This window comes from Cicer arietinum, chromosome 4 (genome assembly GCF_000331145.2).
Source record: "Cicer arietinum cultivar CDC Frontier isolate Library 1 chromosome 4, Cicar.CDCFrontier_v2.0, whole genome shotgun sequence".
In the NCBI taxonomy this organism is placed as follows: Eukaryota; Viridiplantae; Streptophyta; class Magnoliopsida; order Fabales; family Fabaceae; genus Cicer; species Cicer arietinum.
In genome coordinates, this window is record NC_021163.2 from 41,229,624 (window position 1) to 41,252,008 (window position 22,385).

At 32.7% G+C, this 22,385-nt stretch overlaps 1 long non-coding RNA gene across 15 annotated transcripts in view; it reads right to left on the reverse strand.

The window, feature by feature from the left end:
- LOC101490259 (uncharacterized) overlaps positions 1 to 18,578 on the reverse strand; it is a 57,193-nt gene extending 38,615 nt beyond the window's left edge. For 9 of the 15 annotated variants that reach the window (XR_012162543.1, XR_012162541.1, XR_012162536.1 and 6 more), the window contains exons 1-5: positions 18,306 to 18,578; positions 18,101 to 18,156; positions 17,490 to 17,597; positions 16,814 to 16,907; positions 16,216 to 16,260 (exon numbers count right to left, since the gene is read on the reverse strand). This is a non-coding gene — a long non-coding RNA (uncharacterized lncRNA). Of the gene's footprint in view, positions 1 to 12,155; positions 15,484 to 16,215; positions 16,261 to 16,514; positions 16,552 to 16,813; positions 16,908 to 17,489; positions 17,598 to 17,772; positions 17,806 to 17,932; positions 18,013 to 18,100; positions 18,157 to 18,305 lie in introns of all 15 variants that reach the window. The other 6 variants (XR_012162532.1, XR_012162533.1, XR_003470438.2 and 3 more) reach the window with 4 other exon arrangements.
- Positions 18,579 to 22,385: the final 3,807 nt, after the last annotated feature.

Here is a 22,385-nt window from a genome sequence, read left to right on the forward strand (position 1 = left end):
GTATTAAGAATGGGGAATCTCTTAATATGACTGTTTGCTTAACGTTTTGTTTTGAAAATCATTAAGTTAAATCGGTATTGAGAACGGGGAATCTCTTAATGACTTATTTAATTAATGTTGTTTGAAAGTCGTTTCGGTAAATGAGTATTAAGAATGGGGAATCTCTTAATATGACTGTTTGCTTAACGTTTTGTTTTGAAAATCATTAAGTTAAATCGGTATTGAGAACGGGGAATCTCTTAATGACTTATTTAATTAATGTTGTTTGAAAGTCGTTTCGGTAAATGAGTATTAAGAATGGGGAATCTCTTAATATGACTGTTTGCTTAACGTTTTGTTTTGAAAATCATTAAGTTAAATCGGTATTGAGAACGGGGAATCTCTTAATGACTTATTTAATTAATGTTGTTTGAAAGTCGTTTCGGTAAATGAGTATTAAGAATGGGGAATCTCTTAATATGACTGTTTGCTTAACGTTTTGTTTTGAAAATCATTAAGTTAAATCGGTATTAAGAACGGGGAATCTCTTAATGACTTATTTAATTAATGTTGTTTGAAAGTCGTTTCGGTAAATGAGTATTAAGAATGGGGAATCTCTTAATATGACTGTTTGCTTAACGTTTTGTTTTGAAAATCATTAAGTTAAATCGGTATTAAGAACGGGGAATCTCTTAATGACTTATTTAATTAATGTTGTTTGAAAGTCGTTTCGGTAAATGAGTATTAAGAATGGGGAATCTCTTAATATGACTGTTTGCTTAACGTTTTGTTTTGAAAATCATTAAGTTAAATCGGTATTGAGAACGGGGAATCTCTTAATGACTTATTTAATTAATGTTGTTTGAAAGTCGTTTCGGTAAATGAGTATTAAGAATGGGGAATCTCTTAATATGACTGTTTGCTTAACGTTTTGTTTTGAAAATCATTAAGTTAAATCGGTATTGAGAACGGGGAATCTCTTAATGACTTATTTAATTAATGTTGTTTGAAAGTCGTTTCGGTAAATGAGTATTAAGAATGGGGAATCTCTTAATATGACTGTTTGCTTAACGTTTTGTTTTGAAAATCATTAAGTTAAATCGGTATTGAGAACGGGGAATCTCTTAATGACTTATTTAATTAATGTTGTTTGAAAGTCGTTTCGGTAAATGAGTATTAAGAATGGGGAATCTCTTAATATGACTGTTTGCTTAACGTTTTGTTTTGAAAATCATTAAGTTAAATCGGTATTAAGAACGGGGAATCTCTTAATGACTTATTTAATTAATGTTGTTTGAAAGTCGTTTCGGTAAATGAGTATTAAGAATGGGGAATCTCTTAATATGACTGTTTGCTTAACGTTTTGTTTTGAAAATCATTAAGTTAAATCGGTATTAAGAACGGGGAATCTCTTAATGACTTATTTAATTAATGTTGTTTGAAAGTCGTTTCGGTAAATGAGTATTAAGAATGGGGAATCTCTTAATATGACTGTTTGCTTAACGTTTTGTTTTGAAAATCATTAAGTTAAATCGGTATTGAGAACGGGGAATCTCTTAATGACTTATTTAATTAATGTTGTTTGAAAGTCGTTTCGGTAAATGAGTATTAAGAATGGGGAATCTCTTAATATGACTGTTTGCTTAACGTTTTGTTTTGAAAATCATTAAGTTAAATCGGTATTGAGAACGGGGAATCTCTTAATGACTTATTTAATTAATGTTGTTTGAAAGTCGTTTCGGTAAATGAGTATTAAGAATGGGGAATCTCTTAATATGACTGTTTGCTTAACGTTTTGTTTTGAAAATCATTAAGTTAAATCGGTATTGAGAACGGGGAATCTCTTAATGACTTATTTAATTAATGTTGTTTGAAAGTCGTTTCGGTAAATGAGTATTAAGAATGGGGAATCTCTTAATATGACTGTTTGCTTAACGTTTTGTTTTGAAAATCATTAAGTTAAATCGGTATTAAGAACGGGGAATCTCTTAATGACTTATTTAATTAATGTTGTTTGAAAGTCGTTTCGGTAAATGAGTATTAAGAATGGGGAATCTCTTAATATGACTGTTTGCTTAACGTTTTGTTTTGAAAATCATTAAGTTAAATCGGTATTAAGAACGGGGAATCTCTTAATGACTTATTTAATTAATGTTGTTTGAAAGTCGTTTCGGTAAATGAGTATTAAGAATGGGGAATCTCTTAATATGACTGTTTGCTTAACGTTTTGTTTTGAAAATCATTAAGTTAAATCGGTATTGAGAACGGGGAATCTCTTAATGACTTATTTAATTAATGTTGTTTGAAAGTCGTTTCGGTAAATGAGTATTAAGAATGGGGAATCTCTTAATATGACTGTTTGCTTAACGTTTTGTTTTGAAAATCATTAAGTTAAATCGGTATTGAGAACGGGGAATCTCTTAATGACTTATTTAATTAATGTTGTTTGAAAGTCGTTTCGGTAAATGAGTATTAAGAATGGGGAATCTCTTAATATGACTGTTTGCTTAACGTTTTGTTTTGAAAATCATTAAGTTAAATCGGTATTGAGAACGGGGAATCTCTTAATGACTTATTTAATTAATGTTGTTTGAAAGTCGTTTCGGTAAATGAGTATTAAGAATGGGGAATCTCTTAATATGACTGTTTGCTTAACGTTTTGTTTTGAAAATCATTAAGTTAAATCGGTATTAAGAACGGGGAATCTCTTAATGACTTATTTAATTAATGTTGTTTGAAAGTCGTTTCGGTAAATGAGTATTAAGAATGGGGAATCTCTTAATATGACTGTTTGCTTAACGTTTTGTTTTGAAAATCATTAAGTTAAATCGGTATTAAGAACGGGGAATCTCTTAATGACTTATTTAATTAATGTTGTTTGAAAGTCGTTTCGGTAAATGAGTATTAAGAATGGGGAATCTCTTAATATGACTGTTTGCTTAACGTTTTGTTTTGAAAATCATTAAGTTAAATCGGTATTGAGAACGGGGAATCTCTTAATGACTTATTTAATTAATGTTGTTTGAAAGTCGTTTCGGTAAATGAGTATTAAGAATGGGGAATCTCTTAATATGACTGTTTGCTTAACGTTTTGTTTTGAAAATCATTAAGTTAAATCGGTATTGAGAACGGGGAATCTCTTAATGACTTATTTAATTAATGTTGTTTGAAAGTCGTTTCGGTAAATGAGTATTAAGAATGGGGAATCTCTTAATATGACTGTTTGCTTAACGTTTTGTTTTGAAAATCATTAAGTTAAATCGGTATTGAGAACGGGGAATCTCTTAATGACTTATTTAATTAATGTTGTTTGAAAGTCGTTTCGGTAAATGAGTATTAAGAATGGGGAATCTCTTAATATGACTGTTTGCTTAACGTTTTGTTTTGAAAATCATTAAGTTAAATCGGTATTAAGAACGGGGAATCTCTTAATGACTTATTTAATTAATGTTGTTTGAAAGTCGTTTCGGTAAATGAGTATTAAGAATGGGGAATCTCTTAATATGACTGTTTGCTTAACGTTTTGTTTTGAAAATCATTAAGTTAAATCGGTATTAAGAACGGGGAATCTCTTAATGACTTATTTAATTAATGTTGTTTGAAAGTCGTTTCGGTAAATGAGTATTAAGAATGGGGAATCTCTTAATATGACTGTTTGCTTAACGTTTTGTTTTGAAAATCATTAAGTTAAATCGGTATTGAGAACGGGGAATCTCTTAATGACTTATTTAATTAATGTTGTTTGAAAGTCGTTTCGGTAAATGAGTATTAAGAATGGGGAATCTCTTAATATGACTGTTTGCTTAACGTTTTGTTTTGAAAATCATTAAGTTAAATCGGTATTGAGAACGGGGAATCTCTTAATGACTTATTTAATTAATGTTGTTTGAAAGTCGTTTCGGTAAATGAGTATTAAGAATGGGGAATCTCTTAATATGACTGTTTGCTTAACGTTTTGTTTTGAAAATCATTAAGTTAAATCGGTATTGAGAACGGGGAATCTCTTAATGACTTATTTAATTAATGTTGTTTGAAAGTCGTTTCGGTAAATGAGTATTAAGAATGGGGAATCTCTTAATATGACTGTTTGCTTAACGTTTTGTTTTGAAAATCATTAAGTTAAATCGGTATTAAGAACGGGGAATCTCTTAATGACTTATTTAATTAATGTTGTTTGAAAGTCGTTTCGGTAAATGAGTATTAAGAATGGGGAATCTCTTAATATGACTGTTTGCTTAACGTTTTGTTTTGAAAATCATTAAGTTAAATCGGTATTAAGAACGGGGAATCTCTTAATGACTTATTTAATTAATGTTGTTTGAAAGTCGTTTCGGTAAATGAGTATTAAGAATGGGGAATCTCTTAATATGACTGTTTGCTTAACGTTTTGTTTTGAAAATCATTAAGTTAAATCGGTATTGAGAACGGGGAATCTCTTAATGACTTATTTAATTAATGTTGTTTGAAAGTCGTTTCGGTAAATGAGTATTAAGAATGGGGAATCTCTTAATATGACTGTTTGCTTAACGTTTTGTTTTGAAAATCATTAAGTTAAATCGGTATTGAGAACGGGGAATCTCTTAATGACTTATTTAATTAATGTTGTTTGAAAGTCGTTTCGGTAAATGAGTATTAAGAATGGGGAATCTCTTAATATGACTGTTTGCTTAACGTTTTGTTTTGAAAATCATTAAGTTAAATCGGTATTGAGAACGGGGAATCTCTTAATGACTTATTTAATTAATGTTGTTTGAAAGTCGTTTCGGTAAATGAGTATTAAGAATGGGGAATCTCTTAATATGACTGTTTGCTTAACGTTTTGTTTTGAAAATCATTAAGTTAAATCGGTATTAAGAACGGGGAATCTCTTAATGACTTATTTAATTAATGTTGTTTGAAAGTCGTTTCGGTAAATGAGTATTAAGAATGGGGAATCTCTTAATATGACTGTTTGCTTAACGTTTTGTTTTGAAAATCATTAAGTTAAATCGGTATTAAGAACGGGGAATCTCTTAATGACTTATTTAATTAATGTTGTTTGAAAGTCGTTTCGGTAAATGAGTATTAAGAATGGGGAATCTCTTAATATGACTGTTTGCTTAACGTTTTGTTTTGAAAATCATTAAGTTAAATCGGTATTGAGAACGGGGAATCTCTTAATGACTTATTTAATTAATGTTGTTTGAAAGTCGTTTCGGTAAATGAGTATTAAGAATGGGGAATCTCTTAATATGACTGTTTGCTTAACGTTTTGTTTTGAAAATCATTAAGTTAAATCGGTATTGAGAACGGGGAATCTCTTAATGACTTATTTAATTAATGTTGTTTGAAAGTCGTTTCGGTAAATGAGTATTAAGAATGGGGAATCTCTTAATATGACTGTTTGCTTAACGTTTTGTTTTGAAAATCATTAAGTTAAATCGGTATTGAGAACGGGGAATCTCTTAATGACTTATTTAATTAATGTTGTTTGAAAGTCGTTTCGGTAAATGAGTATTAAGAATGGGGAATCTCTTAATATGACTGTTTGCTTAACGTTTTGTTTTGAAAATCATTAAGTTAAATCGGTATTAAGAACGGGGAATCTCTTAATGACTTATTTAATTAATGTTGTTTGAAAGTCGTTTCGGTAAATGAGTATTAAGAATGGGGAATCTCTTAATATGACTGTTTGCTTAACGTTTTGTTTTGAAAATCATTAAGTTAAATCGGTATTAAGAACGGGGAATCTCTTAATGACTTATTTAATTAATGTTGTTTGAAAGTCGTTTCGGTAAATGAGTATTAAGAATGGGGAATCTCTTAATATGACTGTTTGCTTAACGTTTTGTTTTGAAAATCATTAAGTTAAATCGGTATTGAGAACGGGGAATCTCTTAATGACTTATTTAATTAATGTTGTTTGAAAGTCGTTTCGGTAAATGAGTATTAAGAATGGGGAATCTCTTAATATGACTGTTTGCTTAACGTTTTGTTTTGAAAATCATTAAGTTAAATCGGTATTGAGAACGGGGAATCTCTTAATGACTTATTTAATTAATGTTGTTTGAAAGTCGTTTCGGTAAATGAGTATTAAGAATGGGGAATCTCTTAATATGACTGTTTGCTTAACGTTTTGTTTTGAAAATCATTAAGTTAAATCGGTATTGAGAACGGGGAATCTCTTAATGACTTATTTAATTAATGTTGTTTGAAAGTCGTTTCGGTAAATGAGTATTAAGAATGGGGAATCTCTTAATATGACTGTTTGCTTAACGTTTTGTTTTGAAAATCATTAAGTTAAATCGGTATTAAGAACGGGGAATCTCTTAATGACTTATTTAATTAATGTTGTTTGAAAGTCGTTTCGGTAAATGAGTATTAAGAATGGGGAATCTCTTAATATGACTGTTTGCTTAACGTTTTGTTTTGAAAATCATTAAGTTAAATCGGTATTAAGAACGGGGAATCTCTTAATGACTTATTTAATTAATGTTGTTTGAAAGTCGTTTCGGTAAATGAGTATTAAGAATGGGGAATCTCTTAATATGACTGTTTGCTTAACGTTTTGTTTTGAAAATCATTAAGTTAAATCGGTATTGAGAACGGGGAATCTCTTAATGACTTATTTAATTAATGTTGTTTGAAAGTCGTTTCGGTAAATGAGTATTAAGAATGGGGAATCTCTTAATATGACTGTTTGCTTAACGTTTTGTTTTGAAAATCATTAAGTTAAATCGGTATTGAGAACGGGGAATCTCTTAATGACTTATTTAATTAATGTTGTTTGAAAGTCGTTTCGGTAAATGAGTATTAAGAATGGGGAATCTCTTAATATGACTGTTTGCTTAACGTTTTGTTTTGAAAATCATTAAGTTAAATCGGTATTGAGAACGGGGAATCTCTTAATGACTTATTTAATTAATGTTGTTTGAAAGTCGTTTCGGTAAATGAGTATTAAGAATGGGGAATCTCTTAATATGACTGTTTGCTTAACGTTTTGTTTTGAAAATCATTAAGTTAAATCGGTATTAAGAACGGGGAATCTCTTAATGACTTATTTAATTAATGTTGTTTGAAAGTCGTTTCGGTAAATGAGTATTAAGAATGGGGAATCTCTTAATATGACTGTTTGCTTAACGTTTTGTTTTGAAAATCATTAAGTTAAATCGGTATTAAGAACGGGGAATCTCTTAATGACTTATTTAATTAATGTTGTTTGAAAGTCGTTTCGGTAAATGAGTATTAAGAATGGGGAATCTCTTAATATGACTGTTTGCTTAACGTTTTGTTTTGAAAATCATTAAGTTAAATCGGTATTGAGAACGGGGAATCTCTTAATGACTTATTTAATTAATGTTGTTTGAAAGTCGTTTCGGTAAATGAGTATTAAGAATGGGGAATCTCTTAATATGACTGTTTGCTTAACGTTTTGTTTTGAAAATCATTAAGTTAAATCGGTATTGAGAACGGGGAATCTCTTAATGACTTATTTAATTAATGTTGTTTGAAAGTCGTTTCGGTAAATGAGTATTAAGAATGGGGAATCTCTTAATATGACTGTTTGCTTAACGTTTTGTTTTGAAAATCATTAAGTTAAATCGGTATTGAGAACGGGGAATCTCTTAATGACTTATTTAATTAATGTTGTTTGAAAGTCGTTTCGGTAAATGAGTATTAAGAATGGGGAATCTCTTAATATGACTGTTTGCTTAACGTTTTGTTTTGAAAATCATTAAGTTAAATCGGTATTAAGAACGGGGAATCTCTTAATGACTTATTTAATTAATGTTGTTTGAAAGTCGTTTCGGTAAATGAGTATTAAGAATGGGGAATCTCTTAATATGACTGTTTGCTTAACGTTTTGTTTTGAAAATCATTAAGTTAAATCGGTATTAAGAACGGGGAATCTCTTAATGACTTATTTAATTAATGTTGTTTGAAAGTCGTTTCGGTAAATGAGTATTAAGAATGGGGAATCTCTTAATATGACTGTTTGCTTAACGTTTTGTTTTGAAAATCATTAAGTTAAATCGGTATTGAGAACGGGGAATCTCTTAATGACTTATTTAATTAATGTTGTTTGAAAGTCGTTTCGGTAAATGAGTATTAAGAATGGGGAATCTCTTAATATGACTGTTTGCTTAACGTTTTGTTTTGAAAATCATTAAGTTAAATCGGTATTGAGAACGGGGAATCTCTTAATGACTTATTTAATTAATGTTGTTTGAAAGTCGTTTCGGTAAATGAGTATTAAGAATGGGGAATCTCTTAATATGACTGTTTGCTTAACGTTTTGTTTTGAAAATCATTAAGTTAAATCGGTATTAAGAACGGGGAATCTCTTAATGACTTATTTAATTAATGTTGTTTGAAAGTCGTTTCGGTAAATGAGTATTAAGAATGGGGAATCTCTTAATATGACTGTTTGCTTAACGTTTTGTTTTGAAAATCATTAAGTTAAATCGGTATTGAGAACGGGGAATCTCTTAATGACTTATTTAATTAATGTTGTTTGAAAGTCGTTTCGGTAAATGAGTATTAAGAATGGGGAATCTCTTAATATGACTGTTTGCTTAACGTTTTGTTTTGAAAATCATTAAGTTAAATCGGTATTAAGAACGGGGAATCTCTTAATGACTTATTTAATTAATGTTGTTTGAAAGTCGTTTAAGTTAAATGGGTATTAAAAATGGGGAATCTTTTAATACCTCGGTTTACTTAATGTGTATTTGAGGAAAATGTTTAAGTTAACTGGGCGTTGAGAATGGGGAATCTCTTAATGTCTCGGTTACTTAACTATCGTTTTTGAAAATCGTTTCGGTAAATGAGTATTAAGAATGGGGAATCTCTTAATATGACTGTTTGCTTAACGTTTTGTTTTGAAAATCATTAAGTTAAATCGGTATTAAGAACGGGGAATCTCTTAATGACTTATTTAATTAATGTTGTTTGAAAGTCGTTTCGGTAAATGAGTATTAAGAATGGGGAATCTCTTAATGACTCGTTTACTGAATGTTTTGCGAGAAAATCGTTTAAGTCAAAAGTATATTAAGAATGGGGAATCTCTTAATATGACTGTTTGCTTAACGTTTTGTTTTGAAAATCATTAAGTTAAATCGGTATTAAGAACGGGGAATCTCTTAATGACTTATTTAATTAATGTTGTTTGAAAGTCGTTTCGGTAAATGAGTATTAAGAATGGGGAATCTCTTAATATGACTGTTTGCTTAACGTTTTGTTTTGAAAATCATTAAGTTAAATCGGTATTAAGAACGGGGAATCTCTTAATGACTTATTTAATTAATGTTGTTTGAAAGTCGTTTCGGTAAATGAGTATTAAGAATGGGGAATCTCTTAATATGACTGTTTGCTTAACGTTTTGTTTTGAAAATCATTAAGTTAAATCGGTATTAAGAACGGGGAATCTCTTAATGACTTATTTAATTAATGTTGTTTGAAAGTCGTTTAAGTTAAATGGGTATTAAAAATGGGGAATCTTTTAATATCTGCATTTGCTTAACGATTGTTGTGAATGGAGTCTGTGTATGCTCATGCATTTCATTTGGTAAATTGTGTCGACCCGTGATAGGTGACACCTTGGTAAACTGTACTGACCCGTGATAGGTGGTACGTTTACGAGTTACTATTTAGAAAATCGAGTTGACCCGTGATAGGTGACACCATGGTAACTGTACTGACCCGTGATAGGTGGTACGTTTACGAGTTACTATTTAGTAAATCGCGTTGACCCGTGATAGGTGACACCATGGTAACTGTACTGACCCGTGATAGGTGGTACGTTTACGATTTACTTTTTGGTAAATCGTGTTGACCCGTGATAGGTGACACCATGGTAACTGTACTGACCCGTGATAGGTGGTACGTTTACGATTTACTTTTTGGTAAATCGTGTTGACCCGTGATAGGTGACACCATGGTAACTGTACTGACCCGTGATAGGTGGTACGTTTACGATTTACTTTTTGGTAAATCGTGTTGACCCGTGATAGGTGACACCATGGTAACTGTACTGACCCGTGATAGGTGGTACATTTACGATTTACGTTTTTGGTGAATTGTGCTGACCCGTGATAGGTGGCACCTAGGTAAACAGTACTGGTCTGTGATAGGCGGTACGTTTACGATTCCCGCTTTTTCTTTTAGTAAATCGTGTTGACCCGTGATAGGTGACACCATGGTAACTGTACTGACCCGTGATAGGTGGTACATTTACGATTTACATTTTTGGTGGATTGTGCTGACCCGTGATAGGTGGCACCTAGGTAAACAGTACTGGTCTGTGATAGGCGGTACGTTTACGATTCCCGCTTTTTCTTTTAGTAAATCGTGTTGACCCGTGATAGGTGACACCATGGTAACTGTACTGACCCGTGATAGGTGGTACATTTACGATTCCCGCTTTTTCTTTTAGTAAATCGTGTTGACCCGTGATAGGTGACACCATGGTAACTGTACTGACCCGTGATAGGTGGTACATTTACGATTTCCGCTTTTTCTTTTAGTAAATCGTGTTGACCCGTGATAGGTGACACCTCGGTAAACTGTACTGACCCGTGATAGGTGGTACGTTTATGATTTACGCATTTTAGTAAATCGTGCTGACCCGTGATAGGTGGCACCTCGGTAATTGGTACTTTGGCCTGCGATAGGCGGTACAATTATGATTTACGGCCCTTCGAGGAGGGTTTTGGTTTGGAATTCCGAGTCCATGCATTTTGGCATATACGCATTGCATTAGGGTGCCTGGCACGCGAGTCATGTTTGATTTGAGTTTATGATTGAGTGATTCGAATTTTGATTTATCGTGATAACTGAGATGAAGGTGTTAAGTGCTATGTGTTGTGTATTGTGTGTGAGTATGATGGTTATCGAACCTTTGTGTGTCGTAGTAATCGCGTAGGAATTGCTAAGTGTTAGGTTGTGGACTTGATTAGGAATGACTTAGGTTAATTCATGAATTTTTGGAAAACTGATCAGGGAAATCGATTTCCCAATCGATTGGATGGAAGACAGGGGCTTGGCCAAATGAACAAAATCGATTAGCCAATCGATTTTGTAAATCAGCCTTTTTAAAATCCCTTTCGAAATCGATTGCCCAATCGATTAGGCCTTAAGTCAGGGGCTCAGGAACCAATCAATCGATTTACCAATCGATTGAATTCAGCCCAGGATTCTGTTTTCATTAAGAATCCCTCACCAAATCGATTAGGAAATCGATTGGCTCGAAACCAGGGGCTCAGGAACCAATCAATCGATTTACCAATCGATTGAATTCAGCCCAGGATTCTGTTTTCATTAAAAATCTTCACCCCAATCGATTGCCCAATCGATTGGCTCAGTGAAAATCCTCATTTTTAGTTGTATGATTAATTGCTCATGAATCTATCCATGTTTTGTTTTATCATGTGTTAATTAGGAGATCGAGAACTGCATTTTACCTTCATTTTCATTGGCAATGTAATGTATGAACTTTTCGCACATTGAAAATCCTGTTAAGGTGCATGCTTAGTTAAAAAGTTGTTTTGAGCATTCAAAAACTTAATTGCTATGTGTTATCTGTTATTTTCTGGTTGGTGACCCTTTACACTATTGTGGAAATCTGGGCTTTGCCCTCAGATGAGAGTCAGGACGGCCCTACTGGTTCGTACCCTACGGACAGGGATGGAGATGGGAATGCTTGACTGCGGTTGTGTTAGGAGGATCTCACGGGGCGCGTGGAGATTACTCAGGGTGTATAGTTTTTGGTAGGATGATCAGATTAGGATGATGTATAGGGACTAGGGGTCCTTCTTTTTGGTTTGGAGTATTTTAGTTTTGGAAAACTGTACTTATACAAATATTATCAGTTTTATATCATCTTTGAATGGGTTCCATGTACCATTTGATGTTTATGTAGAAATGTTTTGGATTTGTAATTGGAGAAACTTTTCCGCTGCTTGTAAATTATAATGACTCAATTATTTATCCAAAAGCATTTCCTGATTTATTTCTTTGTTCGTTTTTAATTACTTTTAAAAAAAAAAAAAAAAAAATATACCCTCGCTTTGAAAAACGGGGTGTTACAGACTTCTTCACTTATATACCCATTTAGAAATGCACTTTTAACATCAATTTAAAATAATGTAATGTTATTATAAGCAACAAAAGATAATATGATACAAATAGATTCTAACCTGGCCACCAGAGCAAGTATCTCAGTGTAGTCAAGCTTGCTAACGATAGTCTTGTGCAACAAGTTTTGCCTTGTTTTTTACCACTTCTCCTTTTTCATTTAGCTTGTTTTTGAAAATCCACTTGGTTCCAATAATGTTTTTCTTTGGTCTAGGTACTAGATCCCAAACATCAATTCTTTTAAATTCATTTAACTCTTCTTGCATTGCAAGGATCCATCCATCATCTTCTAGTGCTTCATCAACACATGTAGGTTCAATTAATGATAGTAGACCAAAAAAGTTTGTGTCTTTCACTGATGATCAAGTCTTCAAAGAATTATTTTCATTTCCAATTATCAAAGTTTCAGGATGGATTGACTTGTACTTCCATCCAGATCTCCCTTTTGACTTATCTTGACTGCTACTGACTTGATCAAATTCATCTTATTATCATTTGTCATCTTTTTCTTATTTACTTTTATCCTCTAATCTATCAAGTTCTTCTGGTTTTTCTGCATATGCTTTCTCTAGTTCCACTAAACATGCATTATCATCAACTTACTTTAACTTTTTAAGGTCAAGCTATTTGTCATCAAATTTAACATGTATTGACTCTTCCGATCTAGGTTTCCCAATTAAACACTCTATAAGCTTTTATAAAGGTGCACTTTTGTGATCTAGAATCAAACATGCCAAGGTTGTCATTAGTGTTTAACATATAACAAGTACAACTAAATTGTTTAAAGTAAGAGATGTTAGGCTTTTTACCTTTCCATAATTCATATGGTGTTTTATTAAATAATTTAACCTAATTAAGATTTTATTTTGAATATAGCATGCAATGTTAATGGCATCTACCCAAAAATATTTTGCAATAATCATCTCATTGGGCATGATTCTGGCCATTTCTTGAATTGATCTATTCTTTCTTTCTACAACTCCATTTTGTTGTGGTGTTCTGACAAAGGAGAAATTATGAGAGATTTCATTCTCATCATAAAAACTTTCAAAGAACTTGTTTTCAAATTCTCCTCCAAGATCACTTCTAACTAGTACAATCTTAAGACCCTTTTCGTTATTACTTGTTTGCTAAATGCAGTAAACACTTTTGTTGCATTCATATTTATTTCTTAATAATTTTACCCAAGTCCACCTACTGTAATCATCTACTATCACAAAGCCATACTTATTTCCATTTAATGAGGTTGTTTTCACTGGCCCAAAGAGATCTATATGTAAGAGTTGAAAGGGTTTTGATGTAGAAACGAAGTTCTTAGGGATAAAGGAGTTCTATATTTTCCATTTTGACAAGTTTCACACATGATTTAAGTTTTGTAGCTAAGCTTAGGTAGAACTCTAACTAGTTGAAGTTTATTCAATTTTAAGATTAATATAAGGTTTGCATGACCTAACCTTTTGTGCCAAATTAATTTCTCTTCATTTACTAACTTCAGACATTTAACATCTTGTTTCTCTAGACTATACAAATTTATCTTATATATGTTATTTTGACTATGACTTGTAAAAACTAATTGCCTTTCATGTTTTTTTATTAAATATAATATCATAATTATTATCATTTAATTGTCTAATACTTAATAAATTATGTTTAAGACCTTTAACAAACAACACATCTTTAATAGGAGAGGTGCCATACCAACTGTGCCTTGCCCCCTGATTTGACATTTATGTGCTTTCTTCCAAAAGTTATCGTGTCTCATTTGATCAATCTTAGGTTTTACAACATAGACTTTTTTCTCGTCATATGTCGCGAGCATTTACTGTTCAGATACCATGATTGGGTTTTTAACTCGATTGTTGAGGACATTTGCAACATAGATAATTTTGTTCTTAGATACCTAAATTTTGTTGGGGTCTTGGCTTGTTAGTCTTGAAAGGTTTCTTGTTTTTCCTTGTATTTAACATGAGACAAGATAATTTAAAGTGAACTTTCTTAGAGAACACAACACACATAATATCAGAGGGAATAAGTTTAGGTTCAATTACTATTTCTTCAATACTATTAGCTAGAAAGTCTTGGAATGCTTCTTCATATTTATCAGAATTACATGTGACATTTTCTAAAGATTTTGAAACAATATTATCTTCAAGGTTTTATTTTCATATTTAACCACAACACTTTCAGTTTTTAAGGCCTTCATTTCTTTAGTTAAGTTTTCATTTACTTTCCTAAGTGTTTTCTATTTTAGAGAAAACTTGGGGTTTTTATTTAAGAAATCATTTATGACATTAATTAAATCAAATCGGTTAAGTAAGAAAAATAACTCAATTTCTTCATCAACTAATTCACTTCTAGAGTTAGAATCAGTGTCTGTGTTGGATCTAGAGTCATTGTTGGTATGAGCTACAGAGCCAAAACTGCTTGCTCTTCATCATCAAATGATTCATCATAATCATAATGTAGCCATCAAAAACTTCTTCTTGGGTTTGAAATATTTCCTCGGATGTTTCCTCTTTTCCAAATTTGGTCATTTAGACTTGACATGTCCAAGCTCATTGCATGTGTAGTATTTGATGTTTTTCTTGTCAGATTTTTCATCCTTCCTCTTCTGAATTTTTTTGGATATGAAAGCCAACTCCTCATCCTATGAGTTCATATTCTGATCATCTGAATCATTATCCTCTAATTCTGTTGTTGCCTACAAAACCATCTTCTGCTTGGATTCAAAGACCAAAGGGGGCTGCTTCTTCTTGGGCTCATCCCCTGCAAGCTCAATTTCATGTGATCTCAAGGAGCTAATCAATTCTTCCAAATTAAGAGTATTGAGATCATTAGTTTCTGAAATAGTGGTAATCTTAGGTCTCCACTTACTTGACATACTCCTAAAAAATTTCTTTACATGATCAACAGTAGTATAACTCTTCTCAAGTACCTTTAATCATGAAACCAAAGTTTGGAAAACTCATACTTTCAGGAGGTTGGTCTTTGCTTCTTGAACTTTCTTTTTGCTATTTTTTTGTTAGTGCACTTATCAAATTATTTGAAGGTGATTGCATTGATCATGAATATTTTTGACTTGTGATGCATCTTGTATATCTTCTTTTGTTCAACATCCATCTATTTCCTTGAAATTTCAGTCCTATCAGAATTTGTTGGAGTAGTGTAGCCATCTTCGACTAAATTCCAAAGTTTAGGACCTTGTGAGATAAAGAAACTCTTAAGCATGTCATTCCAATACTCAAATCGTTCACCATCAAATAAAGGTGTTATGTTGATATTTCCTCCAACAGCTTCTTCACCAAATCCAGACATTGTTGAATCCTTGGATCTTTGACCAACCAATGTAAAGTGCTAATTTTTGAAACTGAACTCTGATACTTATTGAAGCTGCAAACACGAGAAAGGGGGTTGAGTTGTGTTTAACTAAGTTGGATTCTTTTTGCTAATTTATTTAAAACTAGTTCGGGTATGGGGACTTACTTAGAATAAAAGTAGTAGCTAATGGGTTAACACTATTAGAAAAACTGATTTTAAGCGTCTGCCAAAAGCCCACGCTAAAAGGCCAAAAGTCGATGCTAACATTGATTTAGTGTCCGATTAGCGTCTGTGTTGGGCCTAGGCTAAAACGTTCGAAGCTAATTGATAGTGTCGGCCAAATACCATCTGATGCTAATATAGCATCCGTCAGACCTACTCTAAGCCGACGCTACCAACAAAATAAAACACCCGACACTAGTTAATATTCGTTGACATGTCATCTGAAAAAATTCTATTGCGTCGGTCCGGTCGGCGCTAAAGTAGTAAAAAAATTAGTTAGTGTCAGCCAAGCCGACACAACTGTCAACTAATAAAAGTGGACAATTAAATAAAAGTCAATTTTATTAATAATATAGCGTCGGATAGGTCGACGTTGCGTTCAACAATTAAAAAGTAAACAACAAAGAGAAAATCAAATCAATTTAGTTAAATATGCCACCACAAGCATGATGTAATTGATAATTAATGCATAAAAAAGACTTTAAGAAAGGCCTAATTCTTTCACCAGGTTCCATTATACTTCATTATTATATAATTATATCATAAATTCTAGATAGACATCAAACAAAAAGTAAACCTTACCTTGTAAAACGAGGTAAAGAACAGCGCCAAATTCTGTATAATTGCCTAAACAGTGCAAAAAAACCAAGGTTAGACATCGCAAACAATTCAGAAAATTGGGCTTCTTATTGAGATGATGAATATTGTTTGTTTATTTTTAAAAACCACATGGAATATTAACTCGTGTAAATTGTTTTTTTAGAGGAATGAGTACGCAGACATGAATGTAGTATGTGTGTGATCCTCTTAGATTCTTTAAGATTAATGTATGAAAATATTTAAAAGAATAATGAAATAGATTGCAGTAAAAAGAGCATAACCATTGCTCCCTTCAACAATTCCTGCGGGTTCAGAGAGCTGCAAAACATTAAAAAATATGTTTTAACATATTGGTTCAGAGAGCTGCAAAACATTGATAAATATGTTTTAACATATATCCATGGCTATTAGGTAAGCAAGACTTCATTTGTTTTGATTTGTTGTGTTAATATTAATTTACATGAGCATTTACATTAAGAGCATATGAAACAACTTTTCAAATGTGCAATTTATAATCTTCAAAAGCGTATATTAACTAAAGTTCCTACTTTCACAACTTGAAGATGATTTTGGTACCAACCTGAGCTGTTGCAGCAATTCCATCACTCAAAACCAGCTTTCCATGTTCCTGCAATGGTGCTAACTCTTTTACTGTTAGGATCTAACTTCTTGATCTGCAATATTTAAAACAAATGAGAAAAAGAGTAGGAAATTCAGTTAGTGCGAGTATTTGGGCTAAGGCATGTCTGTCCAATTTACTTGTTACTTTCTAAGTCGGTTGTATCATGCAAGCTTCCAAACATTCTTTAGATAAGTTTGATGACAAAAATCTAAATGTTATAGAATTTTCCAGTACAAGTCCTAAGCAGGTAAATGGGAGAATAATTAGACAAGACACCTTTGCAAGATTTCAAAGAAAAAGGGTAATTGTAGTATCTGATATATACAAAAGTTTAAACCAAGTCGCTTGCACATGAAATATTAATTACTAATAGAAACTTGCTGGCTGACCAGTCAATCTTAGTGTCACAAGAACCATATATAAATAAGAATGAGGAGAGAATATTCAGAAACTTCAGCAAAGACAGAATTTGGAAAATGCACATAAAGACAAAAGGAACATATAAAATATCATAACATATATTCCCCTTTGAAGTATTACACACACACACAAATACAATCAATTGATGTTCTCTCTAAAGATACACAGCATGTCAGGGCTATAGTGATTGCAAAAGTAATTTGGTCTGATCTACCTCGTGATTGTAGCAATCCGCAATATAAATTATGACATCGTTGCTACACACAACCCCCAGCGGATGTTGAAGAAGTACTTCAGAGCCTGTTCCATCTTGATCACCAAACTGCAGAAGTTTGAGAACATAGAAGTAGGTTATCAGGAAAAAGGAATTTTTAAGAGAAAGGTTATAAATACATGACAAATTGTTAACAATCAATGAGTAGGTACACAAGATAAAATAGGCTATTATAGACAAAATTGGGGTAACACCCATTGTTAAAAAGATGATTGAATCCTGCCTTAAGTGGTTATGGCAGCATGTATGGAGAAGACTTGTAAGAGCACCGCCAAAGAGGTTGACAAAATACCAATAGTTAGAGGTAGATGGAGACCAAAGAAAGCTCAAACCATTAAGAGAGATTTATTATGGACCTAATACATAACAAGACTTAAAAGTACCGATTGAGCCATGCACTCAGCCCCACTCAACTCCACCTAGTAAAAAGTGGTTTGCTCGTTGTTGACAATGATAAAGAAATCTAATTATAGAAGAAAAATTAGTACTGCAAGACGCAAGATGATGAAAAAAAACTATATAAAAGGCTTCACAAATTGTATTAGAACTACCTTAAACAAATTGTAAGAGAATAGAGGATCACCACCAGCTAGCAAACGAGGTCCTCCTGTTTTCAGATCAACTCTTGATAATTGGTACAGTAAGGACATAATTTGAACAACACAACCATATTCGAACAGCACAACCATATTTTGAACAGCACAGCCAAACCCTAAACCAAAAGTGAACACAAACGACAAAGATGGTTAAACTTACACTTATATTGAGAATGGACGACAGTGAGAGTGAGCCTGAAAGACGAACGTGACAGTGAGTTTGAGAGACGAGAGTGAGTCTGAGAGATGAGTGAACGAGAGTGAGAGTGAGAGTGAGAGTGAGAGTGAGGTCGCGAGATTGAGTGTGAGGCGAGGGAAACAGAGCGGCGGCGAGAGGGTGAGAGTGACGGTGAGGCGGCGAGAGGGTAAGAGTGACGGTGAGAATCGAGGGTGAGGGTTATTGAAAATTAATGAAGTGAGGATAAGGAAATGGGGTGGGTCATGGATAATAAGAAAAAAGAATTATAATTTTTTAAATAAGACTAAAAATTTTAATTTTACAAATCAAATTAAAAAAGGTTAACAAGCGTCTGACATATTTTACTTAGCGTCGGTTAAGCCGACACTAATGATTAATAAAATCATAAAAAGAAATTTAGCATTCTAGTGTGCGCTTGACCGACGCTAACTAGCGTTGAAGTCGGGAGTCGACGCTAAATATGACAGTTAAAAGGAGTTTTTCTAGTAGTGTAAGTGATCAAAGGCAGAAGTAAAACAAGAATTGGAAAATTAAAGTGACACAAAAATTTATCCTAGTTCACCATCAACTTGGTAGTTACTTCCAATCCCCTAACTTATAAGGATTTAATCCACTAATTCAAAACTTGGATTACACAACACTTGACTATACAAGTCAATTTTCTCAAAAGAAACTGACACCTATACACTTTTTGAGGAACACAAACATCTTGACTCTACAAGCCAAGTCTTCTCAACACAACTTGAAAACCTACATATTGCTGAACATGAAAGCCACTATCGAGCTAGGTTACAAGAGTTTGGAACAAATTGGTTTGCTTTTAACAAAATGATTGTATTAATGACTCTTACACTAAACAACACTTAGAAATTATTTCTTTTGAGTAAGTGTTTCCCAAGACCTTAACCATATGAACTCTAATGACTTCGGAAATTTTATGCTTGTGAGTTCTCTTATTTTCTTCTTCAGCATGAATCTTGAATCTTCATAAGAATTATTTACAACAAGATATGATCAACAATTGCTAACAAGAAGATACATTTATTATTTGCAAAGATTTTTGGAACCATGTTGGTTTTATACTTGATTTTTTGATGATAACAAAAGTATTTTATAAGATCAGTATATTTGACTTCAAAGAGTACGAAAGAAGATATGGTCAAGATTTGAAGAAGATTTATCTACAATAAAATATGAACAAAATCAATTTGAAGAATTTACAAATGCAATCTGAACAAAATATGAACACAATCAATCTAAAGAATTTACAAAATCAATCTAAATAAAATAGGAACAAAATCAATCTGAAGAATTTACAAACCCAATCTGAACAAAATACAATTCATAATTAAATATGGATCAAATTGAAGCCTAAATTTTAACTATAAATAAATACTCAAGACTGAAGAAGAAAATCATCGAAAAGCATAAAATAGTATTCTTAAAATTCAAAGAGATAAACACTTGTTCGAGTGAGAAATATTCTCTAAGTGTTCTTTTAGAGTGTGAGAGTTATTATTATTACTATCAGCTTTGTTAGAAGCATACACTTAAAGTTCCAATCTTGTGTATCCAACTCGATAGTAGTTTAGTTCTTTCTTCAATCTAGGGTTGTTAGGAGAAGACTTGTCTTGTAGGGCCAAGGTGGTTAGTTCCTCAAAAGTCTAGGGTTGTCAAGCTGTTTGGGAAGACTGGCTTGGAGGGTCATGTGCTTTGTAATTCAAGGTATTTGAATTAGTCGATTAAAACCTTCTGAATGAGGGAACTGGATGTAGCCAAGTTAGTGGTGAACCAGGATAAATCTATGTGTAAAATTATTAGGGAAAATCTCACATCATATTCTTCTATTATAACATCTTTAAGTCTTGAGTTTTGAAATGGTCAAACTATCGATGCTATAGCCATAAATGATCGACTTGTACTCTCATGGCAATGTTAAGTATATTTGAAACTGATTGGAAAATTTCTATTTCCTTTCTCCATTTTCACTTTGGCTATCTTTTTCCTTTTGTGACTATTGTTACCATCGTTTGACCAATACTTAAATGATTTTCTTCGAGATTTGGAACTAGTAAGACATCTTTGATGAATCTCGTGCCATTTGTTGTCTCCACCATGATAGTGCCTTAATATTTCGATTTCACGACTGAGCCATTTTCTGATCAAACTTTTAATTTGACAAAGTCATCCATATCTTTGAAGATGCTCTCATATATGGCCATGTACGTATGTACCAGTTTCTACTCAACTCATCACTAGAAACTTAGGTAGCATAGAAAAGATAGAAAAGATGTTGCTCATGGTTGTGGTTGTATTTTGCACCATCATGCTGCTCAACAAAATTTAAGTGATGCTCATTTTTGTTAAGGCAATCATTCTCCTTATGTTCAATTTTCTTGAAATGTCGGTCCAATTTTCTTGAAATGTCTGTGGCTTTCCACGATATCGACAATTTTTTATGGCATGATTTGTCATTTTGCATATGTAGCACAGAGCATACTCATCTTGGTCATTTCTCGAGAAATTTATAGAATTTTCTTTGTTTCTAGATTTTTCTCCATCAATTTTCTTTCTTCCATATCCTTTATTTTGAGACCGAAATTTAAACTTTGATTGAAAGGCATTTTCAATTGTCATCATGCCTACTTGATCTTTGCTCATAAGCTTCAAGAGATCCAACTAATTCAATCACAAACAAAGTAAAGAAATCTTTAGTTTGCTCCACCGTAGTCACGATTGCGTCATACTTACGAGGAATAGAAATTAGAGTTTTTTCAACAATACATTTGTCAAAAATATTATCCCCCTATTTTTTCATTTGACTTACTAATTCATTTTTCTTGGTATAGTAATTATTTATGATCTCAGACTCTTTCATTTTCATTAATTCAAACTCATGTTTTAGAGTTTGAGGTTTAATGGCACGTTGCCTTGTCACTTCCCTGGAATTCCTCTTGCATTGTACTCCACGCCACTTTGACACTTGTAGCACCCATTATTCTTGGAAAGATATTGTCGGCTACTGCTTGTTGCAAAAAGAATAATGTCTTTGAATATGTATGTTTATTTTTCGTCCACACTTTTTTATGAGCTGCATTGAGAGTTGATGTGTCTGTCGAAATAGTAAATCTTTCATCTCCAATCTCGCATAAATCATTATGTTTCCATTTTAGTGCTCCAAAAATAATAGCGTTCACCATTGAAAATAGGTATAGTCATTGATGATGGTTGAATGGTATTATTCATGTTTTAGAGAAATTTAGAAATGATGTAGGATATAAAGAGGATTTGGTCGGAAATCTTTGGATAAAATTTCTACACTCAGAATGTATGATCAAACGCAGCTCTGGACATAGTTAGTTTAGAATGTAGTTGGACAATGTGAAAGGTTTTAGTTGATAATTGGAAGGTAATAGTAGCAAGTAGTGAGATTTTATTTCAACTCAAATTGGAATTTGTACATGCACTGGTATTTATAGTAACCGAGTGCTCATTGAATCAGTTACATGCAGTTACATATGAGAGAGTAAAACTAATTGTATAACTAAATGATTAGCTAATTGTTCCAGCTCATCAGTGAGCTATATATGTCAATAAGTCCATCGAGCTTGGCAAGAAGAATACTGAACGGTCCAGGTTATAAAGCCTTTGGGAAGATATCAGCAACTTGATCTTTGCTTGAGATAGGGAGAAACTTCATTAATCCACTTAAAAACTTTTCCTTAACTACATGACAATATATGTCTAGATGCTTCGTTGGTTCATGGAAAACAGGATTTACTGCGATATGGAGTGCACTATTGTTGTCACAGTGTAGTACAGGGTGCTTAGAACATGAAAGTTGTAGGTCACGCAAGAGATAAGTCAACCATTGCAGCTCACAGGTGCAAGCTGCCATTGTCTTGTATTCAACCTCAGATGAGCTTCTTGTAACTGTTTGTTGCTTTCTGGCCTTCCAACAACACCAGTGAGTCCTAAGAAGATGCAATAACCTGTGATGGACCTACGTGTATCAGGGCATCCCTCTAGTCAGCATCACTG